This window comes from Lucilia sericata, unplaced genomic scaffold (assembly GCF_015586225.1).
Source record: "Lucilia sericata isolate MDLA Ls3-8-SP2 unplaced genomic scaffold, ASM1558622v1 Contig000424F_arrow, whole genome shotgun sequence".
Taxonomy (NCBI): Eukaryota; Metazoa; Arthropoda; class Insecta; order Diptera; family Calliphoridae; genus Lucilia; species Lucilia sericata.
The window spans coordinates 39164-48411 of NW_023994440.1; positions in this window are offsets into that span (position 1 = coordinate 39164).

Consider the following 9248-nt stretch of genomic DNA (forward strand, 5'->3'; position numbering starts at 1 on the left):
TAGGTGAAAGAATGGACCGATGTGAACCATTTTCAATAGGCTTCGTTTACGATACCATAAAAGATCATGTGCCAAATTTCATTGAATTATCTCCAACATTGCGACCTGTAGTTTTATTAAAAGGATTACAAGCCCTATTGGGGGTTCAGTTGTATGGGGGCTAGGTGAAATAATGGACCGATCTTAACCATTTTCAATAGGCTTTGTCCCTGGGACGGTAGAAGATCATGTACCAAATTTCATTGCATTATCTTCAAAATTGCGACCTGTAGTTTGATTACAAGGTTTACATGGACGGACGGACAGACAGACGGACGGACATAGCTAAATCGACTCAGAAAATGATTCTGAGCCGATTGGTATACTTTAAGGTGGTATAGGACCAATATTATTGTGCGTTACAAACATCAGCACAAACCCAATATACCCTCCCCACTAAAGTGGTGTAGGTTATAAAAATATTGTTTAAAATCTAGACAAACGTTCACTTCAAACTTATGTAAATTATATGCAAAATTGGATTCAATATTTTGGTTCAAAAATTAATAAATGAACTTAACATGTTGTTACGTGTAGCGTTTTAAAATTTTGGTCTATTTCTTTTAAACAAGAAATTGACATATAATATTAGCTAATAGGTGAAGGGTATTTCAGATTCGACGCTGATGAACATAACACTCTAACTTGTTTATCTTTTTTGCATTGTTATTTAAAAAATAAAATCGGTTTTATTTTCACAAACTACCAAAACAGCAAATAAAACATTCATGCGAGGATAGTTTGAAAATTTTTAATATACTTTAACACATTCATATTATTCCTTTTTAATAATTTCCAATAAATTATATTTGTAATTTTAACTTTTCACTTCAACCCTCGTTTAAAGATTTAATTCCACCAATACTCTTACATAAGTACATATGTATATCGATAGTTGCTTAGTCTGCTTAAAGTTTATTATTCCAATGCAGGCTAACAAAAAAAAAAAAAAAAAAAAAAACAAAGATTTTATCCTTGAAGAATTTAAGTGCCTGTTAATATATTTACGAATGATGGACAATGCTCGTAGTCATTTTTACTGGTAGTGACAGATGTAAATAAACTCTTTTTATTATGCATATTTACATGTGTACTTACATCTTTATATTCGTACATATATATTTTTGCAAATTTTATCATATTATTTTAATAGAAAAAATATTTATTTACGAAAGTAAAATCTGTTAACAATAAACAAATTGATATCAATTGACAGAAATCCTTTAAATATGTATGAGAATCGTTATACATATATTTATTATACGAATTATAGTGTACATACGTATTTTGTATTTAGACCAATTTTACATACATACATTTTACATATGTATGTATATACCCACCGTGAAATTCATAATCAATATTTCGTTATTGAAAAGTAAAAATTTTATTGTCAAATCATATAAAGATTTACCCTCATATTCATAAACAACATTTAATTTTATAAAGGGTTTATAAAACAAAATTTTCTTGCACAATTTGCTTTAGAAAATAAACATTTGGTTTTGAATAAGTATTTTGTTATGTAATACAAAAAAACTGGAAATCGACACAACACCAATTGGACCGTATGTATATGTACACTAGAGTGCTTCAAAAAAACGAAGTTGCGAATTTTGCCCGTCCCCCACTCTAGAATTGTTCGTTGGGTTGTAAAACTATATCATAAAAAACAAGTAAGAAATTATAGTCGGGCGAGGCCGACCATATAATACCCTACACCTGTTACAAAAATAAAATGTGATTTTGTTTTCATAATAAAGCATTGTAGTTGAATTGTACCTTGCCTCAGATATACTTAAGCCATTTATTGTTGAATAAAATTGTGGACATTTAAGTCAAATTTTGAAGGGGGGGTTTGTATAGGTGCTATGGTCAAATGAGACCCTATAATTATAAAATTCATGAGAGTCATCAAGGCTAGTATAGAACTTGGTTTTGCAGCTTTTTGTTGAGATACGAGTATATTAAACATAATTATGAATTTAAAAGTCTTATTCGTCGGGTTGGGGGCTAGGTGAAATAATGGACCGATGTCAACCATTTTCAATAGGATTTGTCTCCGGTACCATAGAAGATCATGTGCCAATTTTCATTGAATTATCTTCAAAATTGCGACCTGTAGTTTGATTAAAAGGTTTACAAGCCGTATTCAGGGGTTCAGTTGTATGGGTGCTAGGTGAAATAATGGACCGATCTTAACCATTTTCAATAGAATTTATTATTTTATTTCTGTTATTCCTCTAATTATATAGAGCATTATTCAAATAGATAGTTTTTTTTTCGAATTTTTTACTTTGGTGTTAAATTATTCCCAAGTGCCTTAAAGGGTTAATCTGCCTTTTTTTCACTCTATTTGAAATATTGGACTACATACGATAAATTCCAGTCATTTTTGGCCGACAAATAAATATTATTTCGATATGGTACATTAAAAATTCTCAAATATTGCAAAATTTGACCTTTGAACTCCACAGTTTATGGGTTAAGAATGTCCGATTTTATTAAAACTTCGGATATATATTTTATATTATGTGAACTATATTATTCTCTAAAATATTACAAAAAAATGCGATTTTCCCGAAATCCGCCGAGTTCAAATCGCAGGTACAGCTAAACGGTAAGAATTATTGATCTAATTTTTTCACCGTTTAATGGCCTTATCTATTGACCATAAGGATCTCCTAAAAACTTTGAAATTTGTTTAACAAAGTTCCAAAAAAACTGAAATTGGAGATTTGAAACGGCCGTTGAAAAAAATCAAACTTTTTTGACGATAGCTGAGTACGAGTTAGCGTTATCTTATATCAAAATTTATTATTAAATGGCCAAATTTAAGAAAAACTGAAAAATCTATATTTTCCCCTTGTAAATGCGCTTGGAAACTTCAGAGCCGTTGCGGCACCTGTTAATGTTATCCAATCAGCCTAATTTTTTTTATGAAAGAGTTTTACAACCCATAGAACTATTCTGGAGGGGGGGGGACGGTCTGTCAGACAAATTTTTTTTCCTTCATACAAACTTGAATCACTCTAATGTACATCCCCAGCAAAAATTTTCATTACATAGTAATCTAGAAAGTAATATTGGAATCACGTGGAAACTAATTACTTTTGGGGTGAATAACTAATTATTTTTGTTCGACGAGGTTCAAATAATATGTACCTACCTTAAACAAATTAATAAATGGTTACTAATTTGATTACAAAAACTTTGCGAAATAACTAGTTACAAATAAACCTACAAATATGTTATGTGATAGCTAGTTATTTTGGGCCGACTTTGTATGTAGAAAACAAAAATAAAAAAAATCTCGGCCGGGATTTGAACCCAGGCATTCAGTTGTTTTCTATGTTTCTCACTCCAGCCGCTTACTTGATGCTCCATTAACATGTTGCTTTTTGTAATTTTGAGAACGGCATTTTACAAAAATATATAAATGAATGTCATTTTGAAAAAAATAAACAGTATCCAGCAGGGCTCGAACCACGAACCCCCTGTTTGTTAAATAAACGACCTAGACAATTGAGCCATAACAAATCCAAATTGGTTTGTTCTTTACCAGTAATAACCTATTCAGCTAAATGAAATAATGTGGATGATAATGAACACTCATTACCAAATAATGTATGAAATAACTACTGGCTATTACCAAAAATTTCAGATTTTTTGCTGGGTATATACAGCAAACTACGTGATCACTGATCATATAAATATCTTTAAATATATTTTTGGTATAAAATGAAATGCATATTTTTAGGCATTTGTATTAAAAAGATGATCACAACAAAAAATTTGTATACACAAGCTGTAGCTTTTAAGAAGCTTTTGTTATGATTTGGCCTGCAAGTCGAAGACTCGAAAATTTCACACTTGGGTATCTATAGGGGAAATAAATATGTAACTAATAAACAGTTACTAATTGTCAGTTAGTCAAATTTTAATGAAATTTTACACACATAAAATGTTATAGAGTTGATGTTTTGAATTTGGATCGTCCTCAAAACGATCCCAGTTCTTCGTTAAAAGTTAAAAAATATTTTTTTTGATAGATAACCCATTAGCATCCCATTCTGGGACTATAAAGCCATTAAAGGAAATTGTCTAAGCTTTCTTTTGAGCAAAAATAAAAGAGTTTTTTGAAACAATGAAGAAATAGCTATCTGAACTCCTTTAAAAACAATTTTTGCCCCCTCTAACTCCAGCAGTTCTTGACCGTTAGAGCTAAAAATTTGTGTCTGACCTATTATCTAATACTACTAACCTTGTTGCAAATTTCATCAAAATCGATTTTTTGAGTTGGATCGCTTGACAAGAAATTGGCCATATGTATATAAAATATGTTTGTAGTAGTTATAAATTTTATTTTATAGCTAGGGAGATTATCGCGTTTGAAAATTAAATTTCTAACTTTCTTATTTATTTTTTTATACCCTACACCACTATAGTGGGAAGGGTATTATGCGTTTGTGCTGATGTTTGTAACACATTAAAATATTTGTACTATGCCCACCTTAAAGTTGCCCAATAGACTCAGAATCACTTTCTGAGTCGATTTAACGATGTCCGTCCGTCCGTCCGTCCGACCGACCGTCCGTGTGTCCATGTAAACGTTGTTATCAAAGTACAGGTCGCAATTTTTAAGATAATTTGATGAAATTTGGAATACATGTTTATTTTGACCCAAGGACTTTCTGAGTCGATTTAACGATGTCCTTCCGTCCAACCGTCCGTGTGTCATGTAAACGTTGTTATCAAAGTACAGGTCGCAATTTTCAATATAATTTGATGAAATTTGGAGTACATATTTATTTTGACCCAAGGACGAAGCCAATTGAAAATGGTATAAATCGGTTCATTATTTCACCTAGCCTCCATACAACTGAACCCCGCGAAAAGGGCTATTAAGCTCATAATTATGTATAATATAAATGTATCGCGATGAAAGTTCGCACAAATAAGTTTTATACAAGCCTTGATGACCTTGCCGAATTTCGAAATGATCGGACTTCAATTGACCCTAGCTCCCATACAAAGCCCCCTTTAGACTTATATATCCGCAATTCATTCATTGACACTGTTATTGCAATGAAATTAAGCACAGACAAATGTTATATAAATACAAATCTAATCAGCCCATTTTATCGGGATCGGTCCACATTTGCCCCTATCTACCATGTAAAGCCTCTTTTAGAAAATAAGTTTTTCATCAATAAATTGCTTAGATAAATCAAATATCAAATATTCAAGATAAATTCAATGAAATTCGATATAAACAAGTTTTAAGAGGATCGGCGCATAATTGACCCTACTCTACAAGTGTAGAGGTGAAATTGGATACAAGCTAATTTTATAGGAACCAAACACTATATACCGAATTTTATGAGACCCATTTCATAACTGACCCTATCCCCCATATAAGGCTTTCTTTACAAGGTTCATAACTGGCTTAAAAAATAATTATATTTATAAAATTTGACATAAATAAGCTTCGTGATAACCAAAATATCTCTACCAAATTTTATTAGGATCCATCATTGACCCTACCGTCAAATACATATAGAGGTAAAATTCGACACAAACTAATTTTATAGCAACCGAAATCTCCTTATCAGGATCGGTTCATAATTGACCCTATATAACATACCTAGTCTCCATGTAATCTAGAAAATCGGTATGTTGTTAATAAATCTTTCAAAAATGTTAGGGTTAAGATGAAGTTGGAAAGTTTTTGATTAAATTGCACGTCCTTCCATATTCTTTTGAGGTTTCGTTATAGGTATTTTGAAATAAAAGAGTACGCATTTTGTTGTACTAATGCGCAATTTGGATTTCTTTGTCACTTTTTAAAGGACGTCAAAATGAACTTTAGAAATTTTTTCTTTTTGTTAATTTTTTTATTGGAAATTCAAATGGCATCATATTGAATTGCTCATTAAATATTTACTTTCACAAATATTTACTTTAAACACAGATTTCATTTTTATAGATTATTAAATATGACACTTTCATTAATTTCGATCCAGACTAAGGTAATTCTTCTACATAAGTATGTATATTAGGGTGGCTCCTTTTGTCTCCAGAACAAATAAGGTATATGGAAAACATACCTATATTATAAAACATATTTCTTTAGCGGTCCGTTATGAAAAAATGTAATTAGTGTTTTAAAAAATGAACACTAAAACATAATACTTTTATTCTAATATCGGCATGTGAAGAGTTATTGTCAGATGCTATAATGTTGGGTTCCTATATTAGGTGGTTGTGTGATTGCAGAATATAGTGATGAAAAAGAAAAAATATAACTTCAAAATTATTTCAAACGTTTACTCCGAGAACCACACAAAGAACAAATGATTTTGAAAAACCCATTGACTGGGTTGGGAACAATGTTAATGATCATGAAAATATCTTGGTGATTTAGCTGCACAAAAAGCAAAAAGAACGTGTACAAAACAAGCAACCCTTAACGTTATTCTTAGCAAAAAATATGGAAAAAAATTATAAGAATCTCGAAAAAAGGACCATTTAATCCAGCTCACCAAATATCAACACCAAGGCAACAACATTAAGAAATATTTTTTTAGAATTAATAAAATTTTAATTTTTAACGGGAACATCAGCAACTTTTGGAACTACCCTAATGAAAGTACAAACTTATAACTAGATCGTACAAAAGACGTTTTTATTATAAACGTACATATCATATAGTTTCCTGTTAAAACTAGTACATAAAATAACAATTAATACAGCTTGTTTGAGTTTCTTTTGTTCAACGAAGGAAATACTGATAAGTAAAATACATTTCCAAATGTATTTCTCACATTTTCCAAATTTCTAGTATTTTAACTAAAATAAACATTTTAAAGATATTCATATGAGCTCAAAAGCCCTATTCGGGATTAGGTTCTATTGCAGGTAGGTGAAATAATTGATCAATTTCAACTACTTTCACTTTGTCACTGGACCGAAAGAGGAGTATGTGCTAAATTTCATAAAATTATCTTCAAAATTGAGATCTGTAGCGTATACAAAATTTTACATGGACACACAGATAGATAGACATAGGTACGGACAGATTGACATATGTAGCTCAATCGACTCAGAAAGAGATTTTGAGCTGATTGTTATACTTTGAATCAATATTTGTGGTGGTTACAAACACATAACAGGATATAAAAAAATTTGGCATAAGTCGTCTAGAATGGCCCCTTTGTGCTATATGTATGGGAACTTTAAGGAATGAGAACAAAATAAGGGAGAAAGCTAAAAAAGACAAGTACATAAAAGAGCAAAGAATGCATCCATCATAGGACTTAATTCAAAATTAGATAATCTTGAAATGATGCATACTATATCTAGAATAGGTCTTCGGTTATAGCAAAAGTTTATGGTAAGACTCTTTCTTACCCATATTGTTGGAAATACAGCTACAAAGATCATATACGCTTGTTCTCACTCACCCAAATGATATTGCTGCCTAATATCTCATCATCTCGTTGAGATACACCCAGAATTCTTCGACTAGTTGAGATGTAGACTTAACGCTCAAATTAATGAAAAGTTAGTTAGTTTGTTAGTTAGTTAGTTAGTTAGTTTGTTAGTTTAGTTAGTTAGTTAGTTTGTTTGTTAGTTAGTTAGTTAGTTAGTTAGTTAGTTAGTTAGTTGTTTAGTTAGTTAGTTAGTTAGTTAGTTAGTTAGTTTAGTAGTTAGTTAGTTAGTTAGTTAGTTAGTTAGTTAGTTAGTTAGTTAGTTAGTTAGTTAGTTAGTTAGTTAGTTCGTTCGTTACGTTCGTTCGTTCGTTCGGTCGTTCGTTCGTTCGTTCGTTCGGTCGTTCGTTCGTTCGTTCGTTCGTTAGTTCGTTCGTTCGTTCAGTTCGTTCGTTCGTTCGTTCGTTCGTTCGTTCGTTCAGTTCGTTCGTTCGTTCGTTCGTTCGTTCGTTCGTTCGTTCGTTCGTTCGTTCGTTCGTTCGTTCGTTCGTTCGTTCGTTCGTTTCGTTCGTTCGTTCGTTCGTTCCGTTCGTTCGTTCGTGTTCTTTCGTTCGTTCGTTCGTTCGTTCGTTTTCGTTTTCGTTCGTTCGTTCGTTCGTTCGTTCGTTCGTTCGTTCGTTCGTTTCGTTCGTTCGTTCGTTCGTTCGTTCGTTCGTTCGTTCGTTCGTTCGTTCGTTCGTTCGTTCGTTCGTTCGTTCGTTCGTTCGTTCGTTCGTTCGTTCGTTCGTTCGTTCGTTCGTTCGTTCGTTCGTTCGTTCGTTCGTTCGTTCGTTCGTTCGTTCGTTTCGTTCGTTCGTTCGTTCGTTCGTTCGTTCGTTCGTTCGTTCGTTCGTTCGTTTTCGTTCGTTCGTTCGTTCGTTCGTTCGTTCGTTCGTTCGTTCGTTCGTTCGTTCGTTCGTTTCGTTCGTTCGTTCGTTCGTTCGTTTCGTTCGTTCGTTCGTTCGTTCGTTCGTTCGTTCGTTCGTTCGTTCGTTCGTTCGTTCGTTCGTTCGTTCGTTCGTTCGTTCGTTCGTTCGTTCGTTCGTTCGTTCGTTCGTTCGTTCGTTCGTTCGTTCGTTCGTTCGTTCGTTCGTTCGTTCGTTCGTTCGTTCGTTCGTTCGTTCGTTCGTTCGTTCGTTCGTTCGTTCGTTCGTTCGTTCGTTCGTTCGTTCGTTCGTTCGTTCGTTCGTTCGTTCGTTCGTTCGTTCGTTCGTTCGGTTCGTTCGTTCGTTCGTTCGTTCGTTCGTTCTTTCGTTCGTTCGTTCGTTCGTTCGTTCGTTCGTTCGTTCGTTCGTTCGTTCGTTCGTTTCGTTCGTTTCGTTCGTTCGTTCGTTCGTTCGTTCGTTCGTTCGTTCGTTCGTTCGTCGTTCGTTCGTTCGTTCGTTCGTTCGTTCGTTCGTTCGTTCGTTTCGTTCGTTCGTTCGTTCGTTTCGTTCGTTCGTTCGTTCGTTCGTTCGTTCGTTCGTTTCGTTCGTTCGTTCGTTCGTTCGTTCGTTCGTTCGTTCGTTCGTTCGTTCGTTCGTTCGTTCGTTCGTTCGTTCGTTCGTTCGTTCGTTCGTTCGTTCGTTCGTTCGTTTCGTTCGTTCGTTCGTTCGTTCGTTCGTTCGTTCGTTCTGTTCGTTTCTCTCGCTTCGGATCCCCGTCTTCCTCTCTCCCCCTCCGTTCTTAATACTCTGCTCCTATCAAAGTATGCAAACTAGTATGTAAGAGCTAATTAGTTCATTAAAAAGACACAGC